The following is a 22,599-nucleotide window of genomic DNA, read 5'->3' on the forward strand; positions in this document are numbered from 1 at the left end:
ATATGGGCTCTGAAGTCCTTTCCAGTTCTAGATATATAATTCTATGATCCCATTTTGAAGATGAGGAAAATGAGGCTCAGAGAGATCTTTTCTATGGCCACATAACTATTGAGTATCAGTGAGATTGGAATGTGTTTGTTTCTGGCTCTGAGTGCAGCATTTTTTTTTTTTTCCCCTACATAAAATGTTGTCTCGCATGGCAGAGTGAATTAGAGATTTGAAACTACAAAGACTTCAAATCTTGCCTCAGACTATAATAATTGTGTGATCCTGGGTTGGTTACTTGTTCTCTCAGCCTCAGTTTCCTCATTTGTAAAATGGGGCAATTAGTAGCTGTTATTTCATAGTATTCCTGTGAAGGGTCAAATAAAATGGTGTCTTAATAAGCTTAATAAGCCTTAAAATACTATATTATCTTAGACAATAAATATTTATAAATGCATTAAATGCTGGGAATACAAATACACACAAAAATAGTCCCTGCTTTCAGAGAGCATGCAATCTAATGGGGGAAGATAATACACAAAAGGGAGCTGAAAAGTAGGGAGGAAGAGGAAGCTGTCTGGGGGATGGGGTGGGGGCATGTAGGAGAGTTCCAAAACATATTTCACCCAGGCTGGAAATTCAGCCTTACTCCCAGGGTTTATCTCATTACTGATCAGCAAGGTAGCTTTGACCTGCTGTTTCTGATCTAGTTCTCCCCTAGGCATCTTGATACCTGCTCCCCTCTCCCTGGGACTGGCCACATTGAGGCAAACATTGAATAATTAGTTTTGCCTGCTATAGCTCAGATCAGTCAGCCCCTGCCTTACAGGTAGCAGGGATTATAGGCATTTGCCAAAAAGCCTCTTAATAGATTCTTTCCAAGTGTCTGGTTTCCTAATAACTTTTTGTATTACAACAGACCTAATCCAGTCATTCTAATTTATGTCCATCTTTAAGCAAACAAACTAATGCTCAAATATGGGAGAAAAAAATCCCAAAACTTTATACAAGTGGAAAGATGGTTATATCACATAACCTAAGCAGTATTACCAGTCAGTATTTTGTTTTTCATTGTGCTTTAACTGATGCATATTTATACTTATGTAAGCCTAAGCAAGTAATTTATTCCTGTTGCCTCAGTTTCTTCATCTGTAAAATGAGCTGCAGAAGGAAATGGTATCTTTGCCACTTTGGTATCTTTGCCAAGGAAACCTCAGATGGGGTCACAGAGAGTTGGACATGACTGCAAATGACTGGACAACAACATAAATGCCTTAGAGACAAATGTTATCTAGTCCATGTCTCTTATTTTGGGTAAATTGGTCCTCTTTCAACATTGAACCTGGTCTCCTAGAAAAATAAGCTTCTCCAACAGAAACTTTCATTCTTCTTTTTTTCCCCTTTGCTCCTCACCACATATTCAGAAAAAAAATCCAACAAAAACAACAAAAAATAGTTAAAGAATCTCTTGCCTTAAATATTGGTTGAGATTTTTCAAGTTGGCCCAGTTATAGGCATCCTATTTCTAACAAGTAACATATGTGACTAAAAAAAATTAAAAGTGTGATCTCTGGTCTTCCTTCAGAATTGCTCTTATTATTAAGACTACTCACATTTTATTTAACACTTTACAACTTACAAAACACTTCTTTACAATAACCTTGTGAAGTAGGTAGAACCAATATCTCCACATATGGTTGCAGGTGAGAAAACTAAAGCCAAGAAAGTTGCCCCTCATTACAGAGATAGCAAATGAACCAACCAGAATTTGGACTCAGAATTGAGTCCATGACTTTCAGCCCTGGATTCTTTTTTTCCTTATCTGTCAAATGGGGATAATAGCAGTGATGTCTTGGTGCCAAATGAGATTATTTATAAAGCCCTTCAAATACCCTGAAGCACAATGTAACATGACTCCAGTTATTACTATTGTACCATTCAGTTCCTTTTCTTGGACCTTTGTGTAGATAATGCACCTCAAGTTTATCTCTTTGTCCCAATACCTAAGATTTCTAAAATTTTAGAGTTTAAGAAGACTTTCAACCCACTCATTTTATAAGTGAGGAAACCTCTGAACTTCAGGCAGGTAGTTTGCCCAAAATCACGCTGGAGGTTCATGGTAGAGATGGAAAGAAGTATCTAGAGCAATACTTTGTTTACTCCATCTCCTTCCACATGTCTCTGACCCAATCAGTCAATCAACAAGAATTTTATCATTGCTAATAATAATAACTAATATTTATTTAGAGCTTATGATGAGTCAAGCACTGGGCTAAGAATTTGATAATTACAATCTCATTTGATCTTCACAGCAACCCTGGGAGATAGGTGCTCTTATTATCCCCATTTTACAGATGAGAAGTGACTTCCCCAGGGTCTTTGGCTTCATTTGAACTCAGGTCTTTCTGACTTCACTTTTGGTGATCTCTCCACTGTACCATCCATCTCCTAAGTGACTGCTATGGGCTAAACACTAGGGATACAAAAATAAAAATTAAATTATCCTTGCCCACAAGCAGTTTACATTTTAGTAGGGAAGGCAACATCTGAGTCAGCACAATCTTTCTACTGACAAATGTTTTCCAGCTACTGACCTTCAAAAACCACAAAGGCCTAGTGCAAATTGCTTTCCTATGTATAAAATGGATATTTGATTACACATATCTGTTTTGATTTGGAGTTTTGTTTGTTTTAAGAGAGATCATGTCCATCCTTCTTTTCTGATTGGGCACTGCCAGGGATTCCTTTGATTTTGGAAACAATACTCCTATTCCGCTTCTTTTTACAGAATCTTAAGAGATGGAAGGGGATGTTTCATTAGTTTAACTGGAGATCACAGAGATCAACAAATCCAATCCTCTTGATTAATGGAAAAGAACTAGAAGCAGTGACTAGAAGCAGTGGTTAAAAGAAGTAGAGAAATTAGTTTCAACTTTAAAAAGAAAAACTTTCTAACAATTAGGTACACAAAGTGGAATGAGCTACCTCAGGAGGTGGCAAGTTCTCCAACACTGAAGAGCTTCAAAAACACGCTGAATGATAGAGAACTGTTATAGAGAGAATGCCCATTCAGATATGGGTTGGACTAGGTGACCTTTGAGATATCTTCATCTCCAAGATTCTATGATTCCAAATTCTACCTCAAGAAGAATTCCCTTTTTAAAAAGTGGGAAGAACATATTGTATGTTAAAGAGAATACCCAATTTGGATGGAAGAGACTTTGTTTCATAACCCTGCTCTGATGCTTAATAGCTACACAGCAATGGATAAGACATTCCTGACAAGTCATGTAACTTCTGCTTATAGGCTTCCAGTGATGAGGAACTTCTCCCTCCCAAAAATAGCCAATTTATTTTTAGAGATCTGTAATTATTTAAGACATTTTTCTCTATGTTGGACAGAAATCTGCTTTCTTGTAACCTTTTCCTATTTATTGGTGTCAGGTATGCCCTGAGCCTAGCAGAAAAAAAAAGTCCAACCTCTCTGCTACGTGAAAATGTTTTGTTTTTTCTCGTTGTGCTTTAACTGATGCATATTTATTCTATTATCTTCTAAAATCTCAGAAGAACTGGTATCTACTCCACGCCCCCTGCCCTATTCCTGATTTTTGACTTCTATACTTATTCTATGATCCAATGACATTGGCTTCCTTGTTGTTCTTAATTAGAACGCTCTGAATCCTGACAAGGTTATTTTCACTGACTGTCCTCCATGCCTGAGACTCTCTCCTTATCTTTTCTTCTTGGTTTCTTTAGATACCTTCAAGTCTCAGCTAAAGGCTTGGATTCTGCAAGAAGCCTTTTCTAGACCTCCCTAACCTTGGCACCTTCTAAGACTATTTGAAAATTTTCCTATATGCATTTTGTTTGTACACAATTGTTGTCTCCTCCATTACACTGTGAATTCCCTGAGAGCAAAGGACTGTGCTACAGAAGCTTTTCTTTGTATCCATAGCCCTTACCACAGTGCAAAACATATATTAGGCACTAAATAAAATATTAGTTGACTACTGAACTCAAGTATAAGACACATAGTCATTCTTAATAAATTTAATAGGCAGTACAGGCAAGCATTACAATGAAGGAAAAGCAGAGTGAAGCATTATCAAATATGAATTGGGAGATAGATAGATGGCACAGTGGTCAGAAGCACTGACCCTGAAGTCAGGAGGACCTGAGTTCATATCCAACCTCAGACACAACACTCCCTAGCTATGTGATCCTGGGCAATTCACTTAATCCCAATTACATTGCAAAAAAATAAAAAAGGAAAAAAGAAACAAATGAAGAAAATGGGATTGCTATTTGTTGAGAGCAAGAGGAAGCTGAAAGACAACCTGTGTCCTCCATTGGCAACCTCACAATGTCAAAAGCAGAGGTGGATCCAAGACAATTCCAATAGAATTGGGACAGAAAATGTCAGAAAGAGTACATGGAGACTGAATATGGATCAATGTATAGTATTTTCACCTTTTTTGCTTTTTCTTTCTCATGGTTGTTTCCCTTTTGGTCTGATTTTTCTTGTACCACATGACAAATATGGAAATAGGTTTAGAAATATTGTACATGTATAACCTATATCGGATTGCTTGCTGTCTTGGAGAGGGAAGAGAGATGGGGAGAAAAATTTGGAACACATCTTACAAAAATGAATGTTGAAAACTATGTATTTGGAAAAACAAAATACTAGTAAGGCAAACAATGATAAAAGAAGGGACTTATAGAAGGGAAGGGAACAAGCACTTGAATAGCACCTTCTATGTGCCAGGCACTGTACTAAATGCTTTATGGTTATTATTTCATTTGATCTTGGAAAGTGATGCTTTTATTACCCTTATTTTACAGTTGAAGAAACTAAGGCAGAGATTAAATGACTTGCTCAGTATATAAAGAGCTAGTAAGTATCTGAGGTTACATTTGATATGTAGCCTTCCCAGGTCCAGTTCTGTCTAATGCACCACCTCTAATACTGTCTCTAAAGAAAAGGACACAGATAGTGGGCACACAGGATGACAATCATGAATGGATAGTGAGCTACACTGTTTGAGAAAATATCTATAGACATGAGACAATGAACACAAATGAGTATACCTGAGTTAAATTAATTTTATTAGATCAGTCTCATCTTTTCACTGTCAATATCTTCTTAAGTCATTATTTTTATCATCCAATATATAATGTCTCTCTCAGCATACACCATAGACACATCTGATAAATATCCATCTGATGACATCTGTGTTATATTTTCAATGTATTGATAAAAGTGTTGAACAGAACACACCTCAGAGACTGGTAGACATTCTATCAGAGATATTCCTTCAGATGACTGCCTTTATTAATCAACATTATTTAGATGGTCAAAGAGATTAATAATTGCACAGTTCCCTGGAGTCAAAACCAAGCAGATTTACTGATGGAAAAAGGAGTGTGACCTACAACATTCTGAGTCATCTATAAAAGAAAGTTTTGGAAGGAAGTTTATTGCTCCCCCCTGTAACTCTCCTCTCAGACAGAAAAAGCAATTGAGGGAGTTAAGGTGTTGAGTATCAAATCTGAGTCCATCAGCTTGGTAATGAGATTTCGGGTGCTGAATTTATGGTGGGGGATAGAGGGAAGAGAAGAGATGGAAAGTGGGAGGGGAAGAAGAGCAGGGGAGGGAAGAGGAGGGAGCCAGACAGAAAATTCTGTAGAGTCAAATCCAAATAAGAATTGGATAGAAAATGAAATGCTTAACAAATATTTGCCTTCCCCTTCTTACCTTTCCAAATTGGTTTGGGTACATTAATCAATTCTGAATCTAGTTACAAGTATAGATTTTCAAAACTAGAAGTCCCCAGCAAGATAGCATGAGAGAACCTGAGGATAGCTCCTAGCTCTTCCTAAGTTATCTGAGTCTTATTTTCTCATCTATAAAATGAAAGATCCATATGGTTTCTTTGTAGTCCTAAACTTGATTCTTTGATGTTATATGATTTGCCTAAGCTCATCTAATCCATATTTCTTCATCTTGTCTGCAAAGATATTGGGAAAATGTTGAAGGAAAAAAACTACCTTACTGAAATTCATCTATACTATACCTATGGCATTTTCCTCCTTTCATTCATTTAGTAATCATGTCAAAAAAGAGCAAGGTCTTTTTGATTGCCTGCCTGAGGGATTGACTGATTAAGCTTTGGAGTGATTGTATTTCATAGGCAAAGACCCCAGGTAGTTTGATCAGATAGATAATTTTTCATAAGCCCAGGAATAATGGCCAAAATTTGTCTGTTTGATAGGTCTTTCCTTTAGTGTCCCTGGGAGAAACATCTTCAAGAAAAGATAGTAAGAGTAAGTGAACCTGGGCACAAAGATTTTAATAGAAATGACTCACAAAATTATCATCTTCTTTCAATGAGACATAAGACTAGAGAAATGGTTATTGTTTGAACTGGGCTGGGTTCAAGATTAACCAGGATGAAACTGGAACTAGGAGCAGGGGGCAAAGTGTGAGCAACAGATGTTAGTTTCATACTGTTTTTTCCTTGTCTTTTTTTTTTTTTTAAGAATAGCCTTTTATTTTTCAAAAATGCATGCAAAAATAGTTTTCAGCATTCACACTTTGCAAAACCTTGTGTTCCATATTTTTCTCCTCCCTTTTCCTCCTCCCTTCCCTAGGCAGCAAATAATCCACCATAGGCTAAACACGTTCGATCATTCTAAACGTATTTCCACAGTTATCATGATGCATACACAAAAAAATAAGACCAAAAAGGAAAAAAAAAAATGAGGGGAAAAAAACAAGCAAGCTGACAATAACTACAAAAAAGGTGAAAATATTATGTTGTGATCCACTTTCAGTCCCCATAGTTTTCTCTCTGGATGCAGATGGCTCCTTCCATTGCAAGCCCACTGGAATTGGCCCGAATAACCTCATTGTTGAAAAGATCCAAGTCCATCATAGTTGATCATCACATAATCTTGTTATTGTGTACGATGTTCTTTTGGTTTTATTCACTTCACTCAGCATCAGTTCATGTAAAGTCTCTCCAGGCCTCTCTGAAATCATACTGCTGATCGTTTCTTATAGAATGATAATATTCCATAATATTCATATACCATAACTTATTCAGCCATTCCTCAACTGATGGGCATCCACTTAATTTCCAGTTCCTTGTCACTACAAAAAGTGCTGCTTCAAATATTTTTAGCATATATAGATCCTTTTCCTTTTTTTAAAGGTCATAGTTTTGTTTTGTTTTTTTTTTAAGCCTGATATACCTTTTATTTTACTAGTCATTTCAAGAATTGCTTTTTTCCTTCCCAGAACTGAGCTTTTTTAATGTAAAAGAGAAAAACAGTTAAGTAAAAATACCCTATTATATGGTGATCATGAACAACCTTTATTACATTCTGCCTTAGCAAATTCTGTTTTGCATTGAGAAAAAAGCAATTATGTTTCATTATCTGTTCTCTAGGAACATTATCACTTTTATAGTTACTCAGAATTGGGCTTCCTTTTAATGTTTGTTTCATTTACATTATTTTACTCATTGTGAAAATGATACTGTTCTATTTATTTTGCTTTGCATCAGTTCATATAAAATCCTCCCATGTTTATCGGAATTTCTCATATCCCATTCCAGTCATACCACATTCCTCACTTGGGAAGTACCCACTTTATTTCCAGTTCTCTACTACCACACAAAATGCTAGAATGAATATTTTGACATATATTGTTAGATGGCAAGATGAAGGGCGTAGGATGGAACAGATGTTGCTGGGAGATCTGTTGTGTCTCCTTCATGAGCAGAAGGAGGAAAAGAGGGACAGATGGGACAAAAGAACTTATGCAGCCTCAATGAGAGGAAGACCCTTCCAGATGAAGAATAATCAAAAGTTTTCTATGTGGGGCATGAGAGCGAGTGCTCAGCAAGAGATAATATCAATTAAATTGAAATAAATTGAGACATATTTGTAGCAATTTTAAATTTCTTGAAGTGAGAAATTCGATGTAAGATTCAGACCAAAAGAGAAATTGGACTTACTTGGAAATGTCTCAAAACTGGGGGTGGGCTGGGGATAGGGGTGGGGGAGGAAGGGATATTTATGCCATTTCCCCAGAGTTGTCTTAGGTTAAAGATTCCATTCATTCTCTGTCAATGTGGATCAGTGGATACAGGAGACATTGTACCTTGGTTAAAAAGACTTAGTGACTTGTGAACAGTCCAAGAAAAAGTGTTAAGTTTGAAGTTTAGGCTGGAGAATATGGATGAAACAGACCTGTGTCCAGGGGACTCTGGGGTCAAACAAAATTTCAAGTTCTTTTTGGGAACAGAGAAGAATTGTTGCTGGGCTGTGAGACCGTCAAAGACATGCAGGAGATGTGACGCAAGAAACCATAAGAGAGTAAGAGAATGTTTAGTTAAGAACAGTGTGTCCTGGCTTGGAGGATAAGGAAAGACTTTCTGAAAGAAAGAAATAGTGTGTAACCTGTTCAGGAAGCACAAACCAAGATCTCAGCTGGGTTGATGAAAGGGATGGAGGCACAGTTGGGCTAGTTTTGAGGGGCCAGAATAACATGCAAAGAGAAATAAAAGAACTAAGCATGGTAAAACTTGCTCAAATAAATGCTGGGAACTTGACCAGAGTGGTCAGAGAGGGGAAAATAATAAAATACAATAAGAGGGGCAGGGTGGAGAGAAAGACAAACAGATGGAATTTATATTTTTCATCCTATATATGGTAAACTTCTTAATGTCAGGGGCTGTTTTGTTTTAAATTCTTTGTATTCCCCATAATGTTATGACCAATAGGCATATTATAATATTAATATTATATTATTATATACAATATTATGTATACTGAATATATTATATTATAATGATAAATTCTTGTTGATCAATTATATGAAGGTAGTAGAAAATTAAGAGAAAAGTTGAAATATTCTAGTGAATTTGTATTCTTAACTGAGGTGGACATTCTCTCCAGGGATGTAGTCAGAAACCCATCCAGTCCTGCTGCCTCTCCTATGGAACTCTTGTATAGCTCTTTCCATAAATGTACCACACAGTGGATACATTCAAAGTACTTAAGACTTTTCTCTAGTACTTTTTGCCTAGGTGTCACTAGAACATGTAATCTATTTGCTATCACTTTCTATTGTGACTAGTCTTCTTTTTTTCCTCTAGCGCTAGGTGGTTTTATAGAGTCAGGAAAACATGAATTTAAAACTGGTCTCAGCTACTGGTTGAGTGACCCTGGGCAAGTCACTTAAACTATTTCTGTTTTATTTTCCTCACCTATAAAATGAGAATAATAAAAACTCCTACCTTACAAGGATCAAATGAGATTATAATTATAGAGCACTTACAACAGTCCCTAAACACATGGTATTCAGTTAATAAATGCTTGCCCCCATCCATTTTTCTGGTGATTTCTTTTATAAGACAAGATAATGTAGTGGAAAGCATAATGAAGCTGGAGACAGAGGACTTGTGTTGAATCCCACTTATCTGAATAGTAGCAGTAATCATAACAATATTGATAACTAACATTTATACAGCTTTTGACATATATTATCTCTTTGATCTTCACAATAATCCTGAGGAGCAGGTGCTATTCATATCCTCATTTTACAAAGGAGGAAGCTGAGCCTGAGAAAGATTGATTGATTTACCCAGGATAACACAGCTAATGATTGAGCATGCACTGCAAACGAGGTCTTTCCCACTCTAAGCCCACCCACAGCTAGTTAGTACAATTTATAGATTATGGATCCAGAATCAGGAAAAACTAAGTTTAAAATCCTGCCTCAGACACTTTGCTGTTTGACCAGGAGCAAGTCATTTAATTTTTTAATTTCATTTTCTTCAAATGTAAAATAGAAATAATAATAGTACCTACCTTACAGGGTTGTTATGAAGATAAATTATATTTTCAAGGTGTCTATTACAGAGCAGGCACTGTATAATGGGCTTACTGACTGAGATGACTACTAAGGTCTCATTCCAGTTCAAAGTCTTTAAGTTTCTGAACCTTATGTGCTTTTTCTTCAGATTACCTCATTTATAATGTGTTCTAACTACCATGTTACCTCTCCATAACCCTTTAGGGGATCCTTAATTTCAATTCTTGGGAGATTATAATATTTTGTGATTTGTAGACATAAAATATCACTAGAGGAATATTAGTGCTAAAGAGGTGAGCCTTTATTTCATGTACAAGTAGCAGGGTCATTAAAAGAACCATGATATTTCCCAAAAGCTAACCAGTGCTTTTTCTTTTTATCCATACCCTCACTCTACCCTTAGCTCATTGTTCACTTGCAAAATCCATTCAAGATATACACACTAGTGGATAAGCTCAATGGGTTCCAACTGTTTATCATTGTCTGAACAAAAGACATTCTTCATCTACTTGTTTTTCCTGTGTGGATAGTTTTGATCCAATTCTTTTAAATGGTTAAATGATTTTATTTGGGAATCTACAGTGTTTCAGACTTACTGTAATGAGTTCAGTGTCACCAGAAAACAGAGCATCTACATGTAAGACCCTTACCATCTAGGAAATACCTTTTCCATTTGGACTCTGTAATGACTATGACCATGAAGTGGCAAACATTTGTTTTATGCTTACAATCTAAATACATACAAATAAATATATACAAAGCAAGTTTATATGCAGTATAAATAGGAAATAATTATCAGAAAGAAGGCAGTAGAATTAAGAACGATTGGGGAACATTTTTAGTAAAAGATGGGATTTTTGTTGGGACTAATAGAAAGTCAGAGTAATCAATAGGTGTAATTGAGGAGGAAGAACATTCCAGGCTTGAGGGAGAACCAGAGAGAATGCTTGGAACCAAGAAGTGGAGTGACTTGTTTGTAGAACATAAAGATCTGTGCCATTGGATGGAAGAATATCTAGAAATCAGATGATTATAGAACAAAACTATCTTCATTGTTATAGCTCTTAAGAATTGCCAGCCATACATATGGCAGACACTGGAAACACACTCCTAGTGTAATTGTAGGCAAATCCTTCAACCTCCCTGAGCCTCAGGAGGTTTTCTTTAACTGTAAAATAAGAAGATAGAACTAGATGTTCTCTCTGAGCCGTCTAGCTCTGGCAGACATCTTGTTTAAAGAGAAACTTTAAGGAAGCTTTCTCTATTCTACTGTTAAATGTATTTTAAAACAATAGTCAATAAACAATAAGCATAGTAGGATCTTGTGCTTTCTATACTTTTCAGTATAGTATGTGATAATTAAAATGTTGTCTATTATAGAATATTATTTATGAATGCATTCTCTGTTCTTACCTTCAAATAAGATACCAACCATTCATACATTATTCTAAAAAATATAGAGTTAGGAAAATAGCAATAAGAGTTGCTGGGTGTTTATGTCTCTGGGTTGTCTTCTTTTGGTAATAATACGTTTTGGCATTTCTTCCATATTTTTGGTATTTTTCCCCTTTTCCAGTACCTTGAGAATCAATTATTCTTCACCTGCCTCTAACTTGAACCTTTTCAATCAATTAATCAAGAAATATTTGCTAAGTGCCTACTATGTACCAGTCACTATGTTAAGTATTTGGGTTATAAAAAGACACAAAACATAGTCCCTTGTCCTCAAGGAACTTACAATCTAAATACATACAAATAAATATATACAAAGCAAGTTTATATGCAGTATAAATAGGAAATAATTATCAGAAAGAAGGCTCTAGAATTAAGAAAGATTGGGGAACATTTTTAGTAAAAAATGGGATTTTTGTTGGGATTAATAGAAAGTCAGAGTAATCAATAGGTGTAATTGAGGAGGAAGAACATTCCAGGCTTGAGGGAGAACCAGAGAAAATGCTTGGAACCAAGAAGTGGAGTGACTTGTTTGTAGAACATAAAGATCTGTGCCATTGGATGGAAGAATATCTTGTCAGAGAGTCAACAGTATGAAGACTGAAAAGGTAGGAGAGGAGTAGGTTCCAGAGAACTTTGAATACCAAGTATTTTTTATTTTATCATGGAAGCAATACAGAACCAATGGAGTTTATATAACAGGAAGAGATGTAACATGATTAGACCTGCATTTTAGGGAAATCACTTTAGTGGCTCAGTGGAGAATAGATGGATTGAGGGAGGCAGATCCATCAACAGGCTACTGCAATAGTTTAGTACTTTGGGGGTCTATACTAGATCAAGTCCAGCTATTTTATGAAATATAAATAAAAAAGATAGACAGTAGCATAGAACCTGGGACAAGAAGAGAGAACAGCATGAAAGGAGTGAAAGGGGAAAGAAAATGTATTCAGAAGACTCTGACAACTCATTTTTTTCTTTGTCCTCACCTGTGATTCTTTGGTGTAAGAAACGTCCACGAACTTCAGGTGACTCCAAGTGAAGGAAATTCTCTCTCCTAAAAAGAGGCAAAAAAACAAAAAACAAAAACCCCCCAGTCCCTCTCCCTGAGGAACTTATTTAGCAACTATTTTATAGTTCAGAATTTAGAGTGGATTGTAAAATCCCAAGATGCTAAAGCTAAAGTGTATCAAAGATAGGGCTCAAACCCTGGATATTCCTGATTCTAGAAGTCAGCTCTTTACAGGTTACCTTCAGTAATGATGTCAGGGATCTGCAACTTTATTGGTGCAATGCAATAAAGACCTCAGCCTTTTCGTAACTTAGGACATACACAAATCTTAGAGTGTTTCTTGGTGACTTGTCTGGGGTCCCCTTAGAGTCAAGATTCAAACCCAGATCTTCTGGATTCCAAATCTTTTACTTTCTCTCTCTCTCTCTTTCTCTTTCTCTCTCTCTCTCTCTCTCTCTCTGATTCTTCACTACCTCTCAGTAGTAAGAATGATAATAACAAAAATTTGTATAATTTTCCAATCTTCACAAATATAGCACAAAATATAAGTGAAAATGGAGCAGTTAAAAAAGTGTTCTAGAATTAGGAACACTCATCTTTTCTTGAGTTTCTAGTTTCAGACACTTAAGCTGTGTGATCACCCTGGGCAAGTCACTTAATTCTGCCTCAGTTTCCTCATCTGTAGACTCCAGTATTTTTGCCAAGAAAATCAATCAGTCAGACCTGACTGCAAGAACTGAACAACAACAAGTGAAAGTAGAAACACAGAACTATATCAAAAAAGGCTAGAAGCATAGACTTGTGGGATCTACAAGGAGATGAATTGGGAAAATAAGAGCACAGATTTCAAAACTAAAAGATCTAGTTCAGGACTCTGACTTTTCAGATGGGGAACCTGAAACCCAGGGAGACCAAGTAAAGGCATCTCATTTGGGATTTGCAGAAGATCTCACAATGGTGGAACCAGGATTTGAATGTTTCTGACCCCAAATAGACCTCACTCTTTCCCACAATGTCTCCCAAGGGAAGAAGAAATTGAGTTTGTGGTCTTTATCAAGAACTGAGATGGAAACTGAATATAGGCTTTGGTTTTATTGGTGGCAGGTGAGGGAAGAATGGCAAATATGCAACAGACCAAAAAAAAAAAAAAAAAATGACAGTAAATGTGAAGATCAGTAAACTCTAGTTCAATAAACTCCTGAGTTCAATAAACTCCAGTGGTTCCCTGTTGCCTCCAGGATCAAATATAAAGTACTTTCTTTGGCATTCAAAACTCTCTATTACCTTCTCCCTCTTACCTTTCTAATCTTCATGAGAATGCACTCTGAAAAAGAAACTTTAGAATCACAGATCTGGAGTGAAAAGGTCCAGAGAGCATATCTAGACCAACAGATTCTACATTTTAGGAAACTGAAGTTTGGGAGTTAAATGTCTTGTTCACAGTTATATTAGAAGTGTGCCTCAGAGTCAGAATTTGAACCCATGCCGTTTGACCTCCAGATCTCTCTAGCTCTCACTTCTTCCACTTAATTACATCAAACTATACAACAAATGTGAAATGTTGCTTCTTTTTTTTTTTTAAGCATTTCATCTGTGGATCAAGATATTTGTCCTATTTTCCAAAAATGCTTAGTTGGAAATTCTTCTGCCCCTTTTAGCCAAGGAACTTGTTGGGGAGGAGAGGAAGGTGTCTTGAAGAAGATACCTTGAAGATCCAAAGCAGAAAACCCAGGGTGGACTTGTGTGGGTCAGAAACCATTAATAAAACAACTGGATAGATCTCTAGAAGCAAAGCAAAGTTTATTTACATTCTCCAGAACGGGGGTCCCACCGATCCAGCAGACAATCAAAGGGAGGAGGCACCGTAGGGGTAGGGTCGGCGCTTTTATCCCTAACGCAAATTCCCCCTCCCACCACTGACCCTCATCCTCATTGGCTGAGGATCTTACATTCTAAACGCGGGAACTATCCAAGAAATTGAACTTGATCAACAAGTACATAGTTGCCCATATTTGGCTGAAATAGGGAGGATAACAAGAAGGGGACTTAAGTATGCCCTTGGGGGGCTAACAGGGAGGGGATAGCAGGAAGAGACTTTAAGTATGTCCTTAAGATAGCAGGGAGGAGACACTTTAAGTATGCCCTTGACTTAAAGTCCTTTAGGCCTACTCAAACTTTGAAATAGATGAAGCCTTACTCGATTTTCACAACTGTCTTGAAATATCTCATTTTATCTCGTTCAGACTTGAATTTTGTCAAGACAAAGCATACTTCTCTCCCTGAGCTTCTCTTAGAAACTGAGATTTGAAAATTTCTCATCGCTCAGTTTCCTGTCAGTTTTCACTCATTACCAGCTTCTTCAAAGTACTTTATGGTCTAGTTGGAAGAAGGCATTTGGGAAATGTAAGCCTTTGTCTTAGCACAGTCATGGCAAGATCTCTCACTGCACTGCTCTGGGCCTTGGAGATTAAATGAGTTCTAAGGTCCTCCTGCCTCTAACATTCTCTTCTGTGCTTAAGTAGTAACTTCTGTGTTAGAATGACCAAACATCCTTTTCTGTGGGAAAGATCACTTTGCCTTTGGGGACTTTTGGAGTATAAAAGGAATTCTGTTTAAGAGTGAATGAGCCTAGCTCCCTTTTCCAGCAGGAGTCAGAGAGCGTTGGCAAGAAGAATGCATACTTTCACGTAGAGGAGGCAGAGGGGTTTCAGGATTGGCTATAGGCAAAGCAAGTTATGATTTATCCAAAGGTGACATTGACAATTCAAAGTATCTCCTTCCTTCAGGTCCCTAAGTGACTTCTTTCTGCCTCTGGCCACTTAAGGAAGAAAGAGATAAGATTAAAGTCTTTCAGGTGAGGGAAACTTAAAAGTATTGCTTCTTGGACGAATATTTGAATTTTAAATGAGGGTCAAGTGGCTCATGGGTGATAAGGAAGTTGTCTGGAAGACCTGGCTCAGTTCAAGTCTTGTCTCTTGACAGTTGCCTGACAGGTGATCTTCAATTTGTGACTCATTTTGCTTGTTAGTAATCCCAGGCCCTAAGATTGTAATGTTGCTGGGGTCCATCGGTACAAGAAGTTTTTTTCATCAGGAATTCCTTATAGCAATGAAATTATAGGTCCAGTCCCATCCGCAGAGAGATCAGAGAGTAGGCAGTGCTTAAGCTAAAGTAATAAAACTCAAATGATGAAATTCTCGGCACAGGAAAACATGAGTATGGAAAAATATTGGGGGGAGGGGGGTGTTACTGCCTACATACACCTTTTTTTTTTTTTAAACAAAGGAGGGCAGCCAATCTAGAGGAAGAGTATTTTAATAAATCTTGAAGGAACTTTCTCTTTAAAGAATAGATAAAATGGCACAAAGTAATGGAGAGGGAAAAAGGTAAGACTCTGAATAATCCATAAACTGTTCATCAATCCATGAATAATTGAAAAGTAACTTTTTCTGGGGCAGATAGGTGATACAGTGATAGAACAGTGGCCCTGGAATCAGTAGGACCTGAAGACCTCAGACGCTTGACACTTACTGTGAGACCCTGGGTAAGTCATTTAAACTCTCTTTCCTCCCCCGCCCCCCTGCAAAAAAAAAAAAAAAAAGATTAAAAAAAGTAAAGAGAAGCAATTGTTTCAAAAGTAAAGCAAAGTCACATTAGAAAAGCCAGAAGAAAGACAAGTGGTTAACTTTTCCCTCATTTTTCCAATTGAGTTAACAATGTGGGGTCATGTAGGTTCTGAGAAGAATAGGTCTTAAGACTTTTTTGTTTTGTGCATGTAAGAGACCTGCTGATTTTCCCCATCTTTTTTCTGCTTTACATTTGCCTCATTAATTAATTAAAAAACATTAAGTTTTTATCATATGCCAGACTCTGTGCTGTTTATATATTGTATCCCTGGGGATGGATGGACAGATGGACATGCGCACACACACACACATGCACACACACACATATCCCGGTAAAAAAAAGTCCCTTGCCCTCAATGAGCATACATCCACATGTGGGGGAGGAAAGGAAAGGGAAGAGACAATATGTAAATAAATAAGAAGATTTAAGATATATAGAGATTAAATGAAGGATAGTCTTAGTGTGAATGGCGCTAGCAGAAAACCCCAAAGTATTCATTCTGTAAAGAGCTCAGAAATCAGTGTTCAGTAATCCTGGAACTAGAATAATGTCTAGATATTTTTTTTCTGAAAGAAAGATGTCTCTTCTCCCAATTCAGTCTATTTTTGTAACAAAATTTTCTCTGAGGAAGACATTCAGCATTTTTCAAAGCACTGTGGCACTATATTGAAGTGGTAGAGCACTATATGTGCTATGATGACCCACAGCAAATTGAATTAATATGGATATTACCCTCCCTCCAGGAACTTATATTCTAAAGCAGGATTTATGTAAAGACCAGTCTAAGCTTAGTCACCTCTGCAGAACTTTAAGCAAGGGTCTTCTTTTCCAGGTCTCAGTTTCTCTACTTTAAAAATGCAGTTGAACTAGGTCTCCAAGGTCCCTTTTAGCAATCTGAATCCATTAATTCAATATATACTTTCCTTATGAGATGATTCAGAACTCTTAGGCAGTAACTGAGGAGGCAGCTAGAGGATTCAATGGATAAGAGTATTGTGTCTGAAATCAGGAAGATCTGAATTCAAATGTGATCTCAGATACCGTATGATCCTAGCCAAGTCACTCAACCCTGTTTGCCTTTATCCACAGAAGAAAAATTCCATGGACAGTATTGGTGTGTTATGATGGGGTCATGGAATTGGACATGAGTAACTAATGGTGAAGGATAAATAGAGATAGGAGTTAATGGAAACATGGATCCATTTTCAAAAAAGTCATTCATCTAAATACAAAATCACAAATTTTGAACTTTTAAAAAATATTTTGTCTCTCTTTTCCCAATTTCTCTGGGTGAGCATTCTGTCCAAAGTGCCACTGATTAAGTAATCTTTTTGGTGAAATTCTTCATCCACAGAAGAAAGCCATAAAAGATACACTCATAGATTACCTGATGGTTTTTCGTTCTTTTCTCATTCTCTCTTTTCTCTGTGCTCTAGGTTATTTTAGGGATTAATTTCAAGAATGGTCATTTTAATAGGGTATATCTGTTTGATTATAGCACTTTTGAGAGACACACTGAGGGTGTAGATATATTCACAGTCAGAGGATCTGGTTCAAATGCCCCCTTCTGCTACTTATAAACCGAATGACTGACTAAAGTTATTTGGCTTCCCTCATCTGCTAGCTTATTGTATAAAATTAAGTCTTTGGACCAGTGCAGTCCAGCATTTTACAGTTGTAATAATGTTTTTTTCATGGCAGTTTCCTCTGATTTTAAAGGGATAAAAATTAAGGGCCAGTTGCTACTCCTGGTATAAATATCAAGAACTCTTGCTTAGTGTCCAGACTGACCTTCTTAAAGACTAATACTGACTTCTTATTACTCTTGCATATTCTTGAATTTATAGGCTAGTTCTTAGTTTAACATATTTGTGAAATATTTGTTTTCCTGTTCATTCTAAGACAAAGGCAGGAAGGAAGAGCCTGGTGAAAATATTTCCATTATTATTTTTCTATTTCTTTGGTCAAATATAGATAGGATTGTCAAAAAATAAAGGAGGGAATACAGTGTGGAAAAAACTCAAGAAGTCAGTGGCAAATCTGTATTCTTTATTTCAAAATATTTTAGGAATAGATGAGCTTTTGGTTTTTTGTTTAAGTCACAAAAAGACTCCATTTGGAGTTTTAGTGGCAAAAAATATTGGAATTGGTTTGCCATTTCCTTTTCCAGCTCATTTTACAGATGAAGAAACTGAGGTAAACAGTATTAAGTGATTTGGGTGGTCACACAGCTAGAAAATATCTGAGACTGGGTTTGAACTCAGAGCTTCCTAACTTAAAGTCTGATGCTCTATCTTTTGTGCTACCTAGCTGCCCCATGACTTACAGATCACATATTCCAATAGCAATCAAGAGCAAGGGTAAAAGAATAAACATTTATTAAGTGCTTACTGTGTACTAGGGATACAAAAATTAATTGACCTGACCCAGTATCAGAGTGAGTCAGTAACAAGACCAAAACCCAGTTCATCTTTAGACTCCAAACTACCTTCCAAAAACTTCAATTGTTCTTCATTGTTAAATACCAGGGATACAACGAGAAAAAAATAGTCCCAACCTTCAAAGAGCTCACAATCTAATGAAAGAGACAAGAAATAAATATATACAAAACAAGCTATACAAGATAATAGGAAATAATTGACTAAAAAAACCACTGGAATTAAGAGAGAGGAAATCTTCTAGGAAGTGGGACTTAAAGAAAGCTAGGGAGGTTAGTAGTTGGAGCAGAGGAAGGGAGAACATTCCAAGCTTGGGGAATATTCAGAGAGGATGCCCAGAGCCAACAGATAGAGTATCTTGTTTGTGGAATAGCCAGGATAGCAATGTCACTAGATTAAAGCCTCTCAGTTGGATATGTGAAAGTATTTGAAGACTGGAAAGGTTTAAAAAAAAAAAAAAAAAAAAAAGCTTTGAATGCCCAGGAGAGCATTTGTATTTGATCTGGAAGCTTAAGGACTAAGGAAAAGGTGTGAATGGATTTGTGCTTTAGGAAAATTGCTTTAGTGACTGGATGATGGATTGGAGTGGGGAGACACTTGAAGCAGGCAGATCTATCAGCAGATTGTTGCATTAATCCATGCATAAGTTGATAAGGATATGCACTAGCGGTTACAATATCAGAATAAAGGGAGGGACATATTCATGAAATGATGTAGAGTTGAGATCTACAGACTTTGACAACAGATCAGATATTGGAGTAAGGTGTTGTGAGGAATCTAGAAGTTCTCCTAGATTGTAAACCTTAGGGATGAAAGAATAGTATTACACTCCACAGTAATAGGAAAATGGGGAAGGTAGGAAACATTTAGGGGGAAAGATAGTTTCGTTTTGGACAAAATGAGTTTAAGATATATATAGGACATCCAGTTTGAGGTATATGAAATGTAGTTGAAGATGTGAGAGTGGAGGTCAGTAGAAAGATTATCGCAAGATAGATAGATTTGGGAATCATCATCATAGAAATGGTAATTAAATCAAGGTGAATTTATGAGATCACCAAGTTAAGTAATATCGAAGAAGAGAAAAAACTTAAAACAGAATCTGAAGGACACCTATAATTAAAGGATATGATTTGAAGGAGAAGCCAGCTAAGGAGACTAAGGAGGAGTGATCAGATAGGTACGAAGAAAAGCAGGAAAGGTTGGTGTTCTGAAAGCCATTCTAAAGATAGGGAAACTGAAGCACATAGAAAGCAGGTGGTTTGCCAAGAACAAACAACAACTTAACAACATAACACATGGAGAACTAGAACTCCATTGTCTTACACTGTAAAGTATTAGAAAAAGTAACCTCAGTTATTGTTTAGTCTTGGTTCTAACTAAACGGATTGTTTTGACAAAACTGTTTTTAGTTTCAAAACTTCAGTTTCCTCATCTGTTAAATGGAGGGGAGCTGGACCAAATAGATCCCTAAGAGCTCTCAGGTAAGCAGCCTAATTCCTGAAAGTAGGGACTAAATGATGGTTGATTAATGACAATGAAGAACAATTGAAATTTTGGGAAGGCAGCTTGGTCTAAGGATGAACTGTCTTTGTGTCTGTTACTGACTCACTCTGATGCTGGGGGGAATCAATTTCTCAGAGAACCAGCCAATTCCAAAACTATAAATTGCAGAATATTTGCTTAACTGCATTTGGTGGATTAATTGTACCTAATTTATAAATCGTGGTGAGTTCTCTATATTAATAAAATCAGAAGTCTTAAGTCCTTCCTCAAAAAAATGAATTCAAAGATGATTATGGCAATGTTGGCTGACAAGATTAAAATAAGAGTCAAAAACAATGAAACAATAATGTAATGAATGTAAGAACTGGAAGGGACCTAAGAGATGAATAGCTCAAACTCATTTTTATAGATACTCAAAGTATAGTCCAAAATGAATGTATCTTGGGCAACTGACCTTGCCCAAAGTCACATGGCTTATTAGTGGCAAAACCAAGACTTAGAACTCAGAGCTCCTAATCCAGTCTGTTTTCTAATGTGCCATATTTTCCTCAGCTGACAGCTCAAACCACATCTAAATGGTTTATTGTAGACTATTAGTATCAGATAATCTGAGCCAAATTCCAAGAGTATAAGCATCTGTTTACTGAAGACTTGGTCTAAGCAAAATTTATGAAGTAGGTAGAGTTTTTCCACCATATGCCACCTAATCTTCCTTTCGTAAAGTCTCCTTATCCTCCAACTCTCATTTGTAGCAGGCATCTAGTGTTTTATTACATACTGCTCTTGCCAGAAAAAGTATTTGGCAGATTCATTCAGACCCCGGGCTAGTTAAAGACCCAATATATTACTCCTCCTAAGGGTATTTGCATCTTAAAAGAGGAAAGGGCAAGGACAATATTTAATACAAAAAAATGAATTATTATGAGCTTGTGGACAATTATGGGGGAGTAGAAATATGTATGAGGAGGAGGCAACTTTTCCCCAGTCATGCTGCAAGCGCGCGTACACACACACACACATATACACAGAATTGATATTGCCCATACTACTTAGGAGTTATTGGCTCATTGTTTGAATTTGATAACTCAGAATGAGTGTTAAATGGAAACTGTTTCTGTTCTGGTCAGAAAGTCTGAGGGTCTGATTTTTCTGTGAAGGGAATTTGTACCAGATCATTTTTTGCCTTAATTCTTACTTAGTCCTGGGTGTTGCCTTAGACTAATTGAGATCTGGAAAAGACTTTAGTTGAAAAAGGGGAAATGAGACTCTCGGACTGTTATCTCCAGTTGTCTTGACTTATGTCTTGCCACTAGACTCAGATGACTCTGGAGCAGAAAGTGAGGCTGATGACTTTGCACAGCTCTGCCTCACTTAAATACATTTCACTTGCAAGTCAAGACATCACCCTTTTGATGTAATTGATGATCTTTGAAAACAAAGGATGAAGAACAATAATAAGTTATCATTTACTACAAAGGATGAAGTACAATAGTTAAGAATTATTATTTGGATTATTGATTCTAAACTCTTTTGTAACATGGAATTAACCTAGGTTAGAATAAATTTGAAAACTGCTCATTCTTCAAGGTCTAGCTAAACTGATACCTTCTCCAATGAAGTCCTTTCTGATTCCCACCCTTTCTTCCAAGCAATCTGAAATCTCATATCACTATATCTTGTCATACTCTACATTATATCAAAATTATTTGTGCTTGTGTCTTATTTCTTCTATTAGATTGTAAGCAAATTGAAGTCAATGACTTTGTCTCAGTCTTTTTTATTCCTCTGAGGCCTACATCATAATTTAAAAAATTTTATGTGGGAGTGGGTAAAAGATGGTCTGCAGTTTAGAACTAATACTTTAAATTTGGATATAATAATGGCACTTATGTTAAGTGGATACCCTGTTAGAAATTCATATCTTCAGATGTGTTGAGCTCCACCCCCCAAACCTTGGATGTTGAATGTATTCCAACCCATTCCGGATCCTGGCCACTTGTAGTCAATGACCACATTAGGTATGAGATCAGAAGCCCAGCAGAAAGAACCAAATAGGATGGCTGACTGAGTCTCCCACCAGAAGAGCATAGAAATGATAATAGATACTCACTGGGGCAGATGGGCTTTCCAAAGGAGGGCTCTGGTGACTTAGTTACATTAACCTAGTTATTGAAAACTGAGACTACCAAAGATTACAACATATTTGGCAGAAACAGCAAAGATTTCTCTATAAATACTCAAAAGCTGACATTGGACATTATGATGTCATTACTCTGGGTGTGGTCCCTGGTGTGTGTTTATGTGTGAAGCATTTACTAATTCATATGGCCATAGAGTACACAGAATGATATACTTAGGAAGCTCTGATACGAGCACTATATGGATCCTGGTTTTATGCAGCTCAGCTGGATCAAGAACAAGCTGTGATCTGCTTATATGTAAAGGCTTTGAAATTATAATACTAACTACTGTCATATTTTTCCCTTCCAATGATTTTTTTCTCTCTATTATGTCCCATTATGGCCTATTTAGAATTTATTCCATTTTAAAGTCCAATAACAAATTCATATTTTATAAAGATTTTTATAAATATTCTTTATTTAACCTTTACATATATTTTAGTAAATGTCACAAATATGTTTAAATATTCAATTTACCAACCCCTTCAGCAAAGTCTAAAATTCAAGAATAGC

At 36.6% G+C, this 22,599-nt stretch overlaps 1 protein-coding gene across 2 annotated transcripts in view; it reads right to left on the reverse strand.

The window, feature by feature from the left end:
• Positions 1-22,131, reverse strand: part of BANF2 (BANF family member 2) — a 40,807-nt gene extending 18,676 nt beyond the window's left edge. The window contains exons 1-2 of one of the 2 annotated variants that reach the window (XM_051975890.1): positions 22,017-22,115; positions 12,313-12,380 (exon numbers count right to left, since the gene is read on the reverse strand). The gene's annotated coding sequence lies outside the window, so the exon portion shown is untranslated. Of the gene's footprint in view, positions 1-12,312; positions 12,381-22,016 lie in introns of both variants that reach the window. The other variant, XM_051975889.1, reaches the window with a different exon arrangement.
• Between the last annotated feature and the right edge of the window lie 468 nt (positions 22,132-22,599).

This window comes from Antechinus flavipes, chromosome 2 (assembly GCF_016432865.1).
Source record: "Antechinus flavipes isolate AdamAnt ecotype Samford, QLD, Australia chromosome 2, AdamAnt_v2, whole genome shotgun sequence".
NCBI lineage: Eukaryota > Metazoa > Chordata > Mammalia > Dasyuromorphia > Dasyuridae > Antechinus > Antechinus flavipes.